This window comes from Myotis daubentonii, chromosome 8 (assembly GCF_963259705.1).
Source record: "Myotis daubentonii chromosome 8, mMyoDau2.1, whole genome shotgun sequence".
Taxonomy (NCBI): domain Eukaryota; kingdom Metazoa; phylum Chordata; class Mammalia; order Chiroptera; family Vespertilionidae; genus Myotis; species Myotis daubentonii.
The window spans coordinates 5,481,042-5,489,175 of NC_081847.1; positions in this window are offsets into that span (position 1 = coordinate 5,481,042).

Sequence of the window (8,134 nt, forward strand, 5' to 3'; positions counted from 1 at the left end):
AATTCGACTTCTTGAGGCGTCCTTCTGTGATTCACGGGGTACATTACAACAAGGTTAGCATGTGGTCCCCTTTCTCCACACAAAATACCTAGATATTTAATAATTTTTACCATTTAGCCCAGAAAACTCAAAGTTTTAAGTTACCAAAGACTTTGGAAAACTATGTTTAGGCATATATAACTATGCCATTGAAAAAGTTTTATCATACACCCTTTATTTTTATTATGTTTACCTCAACTTTGAGATTTTAAAGCTAATTATTATTACCCAAGGCATTTTATTGGCAATTTTGTAGCAGGGATAATTCACTGGCCTTCAGTGGCTTTCATGTGAGAGTACTATTTTAATTTATTTTCCTTTATAAAAATGGGAGTCCCTCCCCGCCCCCTCCACTATTTCTGTAACTTGGTGGAGGGCACTTCTGCAGATCTGCTCTTCCCAGTGTTAGGGGCAAAAATAGAACATAGCTATTTTTTAGGGGACTAGCTGTTGTGCCCAGATTTCATGATTCCCAAGAACCCACAGGGAGCCAGCGAGTCCGATGCAAAAGCAAAGAGTCATTCATTTCAAACCTAGGTTTGGCTCCCCTGCCACACTCACCGATGCAGCGGTAAGCACCAGTGGCCGAGAGAGAGAGAACTCTGTGTGGAGAGAGGTTTTATAAGGGGTTGGGCACATGGCCAAGCAAGATGGAGGGCATAGCCCTTACCCTGGGGCAAGGTGGAGGGCGTAGTCCTCGCCCTTTCACTAGCTATTTACGGGAAATATTAATGATGCTCTGATAACCAGGATTAAAGTAGAATTTGGCTGAGAGTTGTATGCCCCCAGGACCTGGGAATCAACCTTGGAATGTGGTCTATTCTCATCCAAGAACTGCCTATTATCATGGAAACATTAACCTTGTTGCCCAAACAATGGAGTCCCACCCCAGACCACATTGCCTACTTCCCCATGGCTATAATCCCTACTTCCCCATGAAATCTTTGTCCTCCCCTATACAAGCAGCTGGCTTAGATGTGGCTGCAGAGCAGATTTTTGTGGATGACCTGCTACTCTCCCATACTGCTGGAAGTATGGGGTAAATGCTCATATATAATTCAGCCCTGTCTCAGCTTAATTGGCTCAAGTAGGGACAGACAGCATAAACTCATTGATTGTCCGGTTATACTAGGATCTTATCTAGGTAACCCAACACATCAAATAGCCTTTGGTTCTGAGTGCTGCAAAGTCCAAACAGCAGAGACAGAGGATTCCCTATGTTCATAAACCAGCGAAGAACAAACTAAGCCCCCAAAAGACAGAAAGCAAGCAAAGTAAATCAGTAACCAAAATTACATTACAGAAACAGACAAGAACTCTCACTCGCTAAGAGTTTCTGGCTGCTGATGCCCTGAGATGGAAAGCAGGAAGAGTCCCTAATGCCAAGGGGTGTTTCTCAGCATCTGGAAGGGTTCAGGAATCTGGAGAAGGCACTGTGGCGTAAATTAATAAAGAGACTAGAAATATAATATAAATTTGTAATCCATGGGGGAGCCAAAGGAGTTTAGCTGTAGAAACCAAGTTCTCTGAATCTCTGGACCCCTCCCTCTTTATTAACACAAGTTGTCTTACTTAAGGCAAAGCAGATATACATATCAAAGGCAAGGCCTAGTACAGAGTAGGCATGTCAGATTGGGGGAACTGCCTTGGGCTGTTCAGGTGTTTGGCCATTAGGAGGCAATAACATGTAGATTAAAATGCCCTCAGCTGTCTGGCAACAGGCAATTGATTATGCATCCTTTTCAGGTTTGGGGAAATGCCTTCGGCCATTCCAGTAGGTAATAACTTATGGTTTAGCCCCGCTGAAGCCTCAAGGTTCCATCACCCTTTTGATGAAACTTCTTGCATTTATGACCTGCTGGAATTAGCTTCAGGCACATCCCCTTTTTGATTTTAATAAATTTAATAAGAATGTATGTTTTTAGATTTTTAAATTCAATGGAAGGGATAGAGTTCTAACAAGTTCCTTTAAATTGCTGCCAAGCATCAAAGGAATCAGCCTGCAGTACATTTCCTTCTGGGCCAACAGTTTTTTTGAGTCCGTTTTTCAATGTCCAACAGTTTCTTACGTGTACGTGCCAGCAATGATATTTCAGTTCTGGATGGTGGACAAACGGTGGCAATGCCGATCCCACCTTCTCTGGCTTGGTCCTGGGCAACCTGCAGCGACGCACAGCTGCTGACTGCTAGCATGGCAAGGCGTCTTCACCATCCTCCGTCTCTGGACTGTTTCTCCTTTGTCTCCTCAGCGTGTTGCTTGGGACCACTGCTATTCTGTGGCTGGAGTAGTCCAGTCAGTTCCTCTCTCGGATCCATTGTTGCAGGAATCCACACGGGCTTGGAGGAGTTTTCTGGAAATATACAAGCATATTCTAGACCAAAGGTTAATAAGGGAATCTTTTCTATCAATTAGACTTGGGATCCTTTCATTTTTGCCCAAACTGATTTCCTTTGGCTTATTTCATGGGGGTCTTGCCATCAGCATTACAATTGAAAATTAATTTTAAAGTAAAAAATTTAAAGCAATTAAGGCTTGATGTAATTTTCTTACAGGGGATTATTCTGTTGTAATGTACCCCGCGGATCACAGAAGGACGCCTCAAGAAGTCGAATTAAAGAGTCACATTTATTGCAATCCGGGACTATGAGGGGTCATCCCCAAATCTCATAGCCATAAGATGGTGGCAAAACCAGACTTATATAGGCAAAAATCACAAAGGTATTGATTACATCTCAGGGTTTGGAATGAGGCACCTGGCTCACAAAAAAGCAGATTACAGAAGCAGAATTAAGCATGTTAATTACAGTTTTGGGTCTCAGGGTCACTGAATTGACAGAAATACATTATCTAGAGCCCTTGAGTAACCTGGGTTAAACTTAGGCATGTTATCTAAATTACAGTTTTGGGTCTCCGGATCACTGAGTTGATAGAAACACATTATCTAGAGCCCCCAGGTCTCCCGACCACTGAGTTGTCAGGACAATTTAGAGTAATTGTGCTGTACTGGTCTCGGGACCACTGAGTCAGCTGGAACGCACCACCTGTGGCCACTAAAGCAATTTAGGGTAATTGTGCTGTCCTGTTTCCCAGGTACAGAAGAATGTGCTTCGATAACCAGTAAGATCACAATTAATGGGATAGTCATTCAATCAATAAGGCGTTCAATCAAAAGGGATGATTTATACAATTCAGAAAATCAAAATAACCTGTCCATTGTTAAAAAAGCAAATAGGTACCATACTTCAATTCCACTATCCCCCCTTTTTTAATTTAAATACTATTAAGAGGCTTTTAGTAGGGGAGGGTGGGGGTTAGGGGGAGAGATCAACCAAAGGACTTGTATGCATGCATATAAGCCCAACCAATGGACACAGACAACAGGGGGGTGAGGGCATGGGGGGGGGGTTATGGGGAGAATGAGGTCACATTTGTAATACCTTAATCAATAAAGAAATTAAAGATTGAAATAAAAAGAGGCTTTTGGAAATTTTGCAATGCAGTCTTGATAACTTTTAATTTTCTGCACAGAAATATGACTGCTTTGTATTCATTGTATTATAAGCAGTTTTTGAACCATCAGTAAAAAATTAGTTAATACTTCAAGAATAGGTTCCTGCCTCATATAATTAGGTTCCCTGAATATTCACTTATTTTAATTTGCCAATATAAATTAGTCTGAAATAAGGTCTATTTTTAAACTTTATTTATCCTTGGTTGTGGACAGTAAATGACACTAATTGAATTTCTGCTATCAGTCTTTGCTAGGTGAAATAAGCCATTCAGAGAAAGATAAATATCGCATGATCTCACTAATTTGGGGAATATAATGAACAACATAAACTGATGAACAAAAATAGATCCAGAGACATAGACATCGAACAGACCGTCAACCTCAGAGAGAAGGCAGGGGATGGTGGGAGGGAGTGAGGGTAAGAGATCAACCGAAGTACTTGTATACATGTATATAAGCATAACCAATGGACACAGACAGTAGGGGGGTGAGGGCATGTGCTGGTGAAAGGACAAAGCAGAAACATACTCTCCTCCCTCTCCTCTATCTTGCCTTGTAGGGCTGGACCCTCAGCCCAAGCCCCCTCCTTTTCTGAGTGACCACAAGAATGCCGGTATTGACCTAACTCCCCCAACCACCACCTGAGTGGACCAATGAAGCTCCAGGAATGCAGCTAAGGTCCTGATAAGGCTATAGTGGGGGATGGCCCAAGCCTCAGAATGTGCTGGTCACTTCCTGACCTTTGTGCTGTAAGACGCTGATGGAAAACCCTGACCTAAATGACCAATCTCTGTAACCCACGTCAACCCCTAAGCCCACCCAAATAACTAGCCCTATATAACCTTTGTTCTCCTGGGACACGCTCTCTTGCCTTACCGCTGCGTCGGACAGAGGCTGGGAGCCAAACCTAGGTTTGATTAATAAATAAAGACTCCTTGCTTTTGCATCGGAAGAGGCTCCCTGGTGGTGGATTATTGGAGACCCTGAACTCTGGGCATAACACTGGGGGGTGGGAGTGACCGGGGAGAGGTAAATGGGGAAAAAGGAGACATATGTAATACTTTAAACAATAAAGAATTAAGAAAAAAGAGGATGACATTGTCCGTGTTTGGGTAAGAATAAGGGAAAACAGAAACTGTTGATGCTGCTGATTAGGATCACCTGATGGGAGAGCATTTTGATGACATTTAGCACAGCTGAAAATGTGCAGGCGTTCCGACCCAGAAGCTCTATACCTGATATAGTCGCACGAAAATCTCTTCCAATGTAGCCTGGAGAAATATGGACAAAATTATTCTTGGCAGCATTGTTCGTAGTCATGAAAAATGGAAACCACCTGAAGGTTTTATCAGCTGGCTAAAAGGTAAACCGGTTTGGCTCAGTGGATAGAGCGTCGGCCTGCAAACTGAAGGGTCCCAGGTTCAATTCCGGTCAAGGGCATGTACCTTGGTTGCAGTCACATCCCCAGTGGGGGGTGTGCATGAGGCAGCTGATCGATGTTTCTCTCTCATCGATGCTTCTAACTCTCTATCCCTCTCCCTTCCTCTCTGTAAAAAATCAATAAAATATATTAAAAAACAAAACAAATAAAAGGTAAATTGTAGCGTCCTCATAGAATGGAATGTGATGCCGCCATTAATAATGACCTAGATCTATAGCTATTAAAATAGATAGGCTCAAATGTATAACACTGAATAAAAAAATCAAGTTGTAGTATCATAAGTGTTGTATTGAGAGCACTTATGTATATATTAGAAAACATGTATATAAAATATATGGAATATATGTATATAAAATAAAAGTATAAAACCATATACTGTAAGGGTTCCCATGAAGTTAAATAGAGAGGCAAATGGGACAAGGTCAAAATGAAGGGGATTTCTTCATTTTTTTTAGCCTTGTTGAAACAAGGCCACCAAAAATCTTGGTCACCTCCCAAAAAATAATTGTGAGAGAGAAAATTGAAGGGGATTTCAATGTTTTCTGAACTTCTTTTCTTTTCAATTTAAATTTAGCTCAGATACATTGACTAATTGTGAACAATTGTTAATTTAATATGGTTGGTACTGTATTGTGTCCTTTTCTTCACTTTTTGTATAATTTTTAAAGCATTTTGCAATTTAAAAAGTAGCACATGATTAGAGTAAAAATAGAAATAAATTTTATTCTTTAATTTAAAACAAAACAAAAACCACCAAAGTAGAGCAATGTCTTCTGTCCCTGGTTCAGGGACTGGTCCCCCGCGCCCCCTCCCCCCACCCCCCAAGCCTCAGCATTCTCCCCATGGACTATCTGTGGGAATGTATTTCCCAGGCCTAGAATTTTTGTTTCCCACCCTCAGCCAGTCCCTTGTGATGTTCTATGTGCTCAACACCCCCTATGCCCCCGTCCTGGAGTTTTCTTGCACTGAGCTCAATCCCCCACACTGGAGATTTCACCCACTCCTTAAGATCCACTTTGTCCCTGTCTGGCCACTTCTGTCACAGGAGAACGGAACTGCAGATCAGAGCTCCGCACTCACTTTTTGTCCAAGACATATCCCAGTCACATATACTCAACCTCCAAGGAAACCCAACCACCAAGGCAGTACGTATAGTCCTACTAGTGGCCTGGTGCACGAAATTCATGCACATTAAAAGGGAATTAATTAGAAGAAATATTTTAATATTGCTTTTTGCCCTTTCTCTATAATAAAAGTGTCATAGATGAAAGAAAATTAGTAAAATGTATATAAAAATCTCCCTCCTGTCAGAGTCTGGGGTGCACTGCGGGATCCAGGGTCAAGTCCCCGCCCACTCACGCGCACATAAAAATCACGTGAGACCCAGACCCGGTCGGCCCCACCCCTGTCAAGCCCCTCAGGGTCGGGGACACAGCCTCAGGTCCCCCAGCCTGGTTCGGGGTGGGGGGTGCAGCCTCAGGTCCTCCGTAAAGCCCCACCAGACAGGGGGCATAGCCTCAGGACCCTGGTAAAGCCCCGCCAGGGTGGGGGGGGACACAGCCTCAGGTTCCCCCAGCCCAGCCTCAGGTTGCCTGGCCCTGGCACTGGGGCAGGGGGTGAGGCCTCAGGTCCCCCGGCCCTGGAGTGAGGGCATGAGGGCACAAGGGCATGAGGGTGTGATGACATTTGCATATTAGCTCTTTATTATATAGGATTTCCTACCTTGGTTCATGCATGGTTGCCACAGTGCTTGCTTGGGCCCTTCCCACATTGCTGACTGATTCTCAATTCTGAGCTTATCGTCAGCCCGGTGGGTAATGGCCATCCCTCTTCACCGAAGCCGCCACAACTTGGCAGCAGGATGTGTCTTCTCAGGAGAGGGGTCCAATGGCCCCTGTGGTGACCAACAGAATCCCTGATGATGAGAAGGCTATAAAGAGCTAATTCAAATGTAACCCTGATATTTGGGGGGCTAGCAATTGGAGTCCATGCCAGCAAGCTAACCTATAATTAAGTCATTACCTCCGTCCCAGAAACTGGTCTTGCAGAACCTGTTACAGAGGCCATAAACCTGTGAACAGTCACTGCCTGGAGGGAGGGTTGTTATCGCTGGCACCAGGCCAGGCCATCAGATATGGCCTGGAGACCCCCAACTCCTGAGGGCCTCTTGCAAAGCCCTCGAAAAGGAGGGCAGAACTTTGGGCCCTAGAAAGAGCCCTAGAACTCAGTAAGAATAAGCGTACCAACATCTCACTGACTTGCGCTATGCCTTTGCTACCTTGCATATCCATGGGGCCATATATAAGGAAAGGGGGCTCTTGACGGCCGGCAGGAAAGGAATCAAAAATCAGAATGAGCTTTTAAGGTTACTAGAAGCAGTCTGGGAGCCCGAGGAAATAGCTGTCATCCATTGCAAAGGTCACCAGAAGGGGAAAGACTCAGTATCAGAAGGAGACCGACGTGCTGACACCACAGCCAAGATGGCTGCTAAAGAACAAGTGGCACCATCACGGATCATGTTGGCCACGAATTAGCTGAACCTCCGAAATACACGCCTCAGGAGGAGGAATGGGCCCAGCAAGAAGGGGGTAAGGGAACGAAGGAAGGCTGGTGGATACTCCCAGATCATAGGGTCTATGTCCCAGAACAGTTAGCTCATAAGGTAGTCCTCCAGCAGCATGAACTTACTCATTTAGGGAAGACTTCCCTAGAAGCTTTGTTAGGCAGATACTACCAAATTGCCCGTCTACCCTCCTTGTGTGCCTCAGTCTCTCAGCGTTGCCTCCTCTGTGCTCAGAACAATGCCAAAAAGGGTCCTGTGGGACTGATAGGAGTCCAGCGCTGTTGGAAAGCTCCTCTTGAGGACTTAGAAGTAGATTTTACAGAAATAGGGTCTAGCAAAGGAAACAAATACCTGCTAGTCTTTGTTTGCACCTTTTCAGGTTGGGTCCAGGCATATCCCACTCGCACGGACAAGGCGAGAGAAGTCACTAAGGCAGTGGCTCTCAACCTTCCTAATGCCGCGACCCTTTAATACAGTTCCTCATGTTGTGGTGATCCCCAACCATAAAATTATTTTCATGGCTACTTCATAACTGTAATTTTGCTACTGTTATGAATCGTAATGTAAATATCTGATATG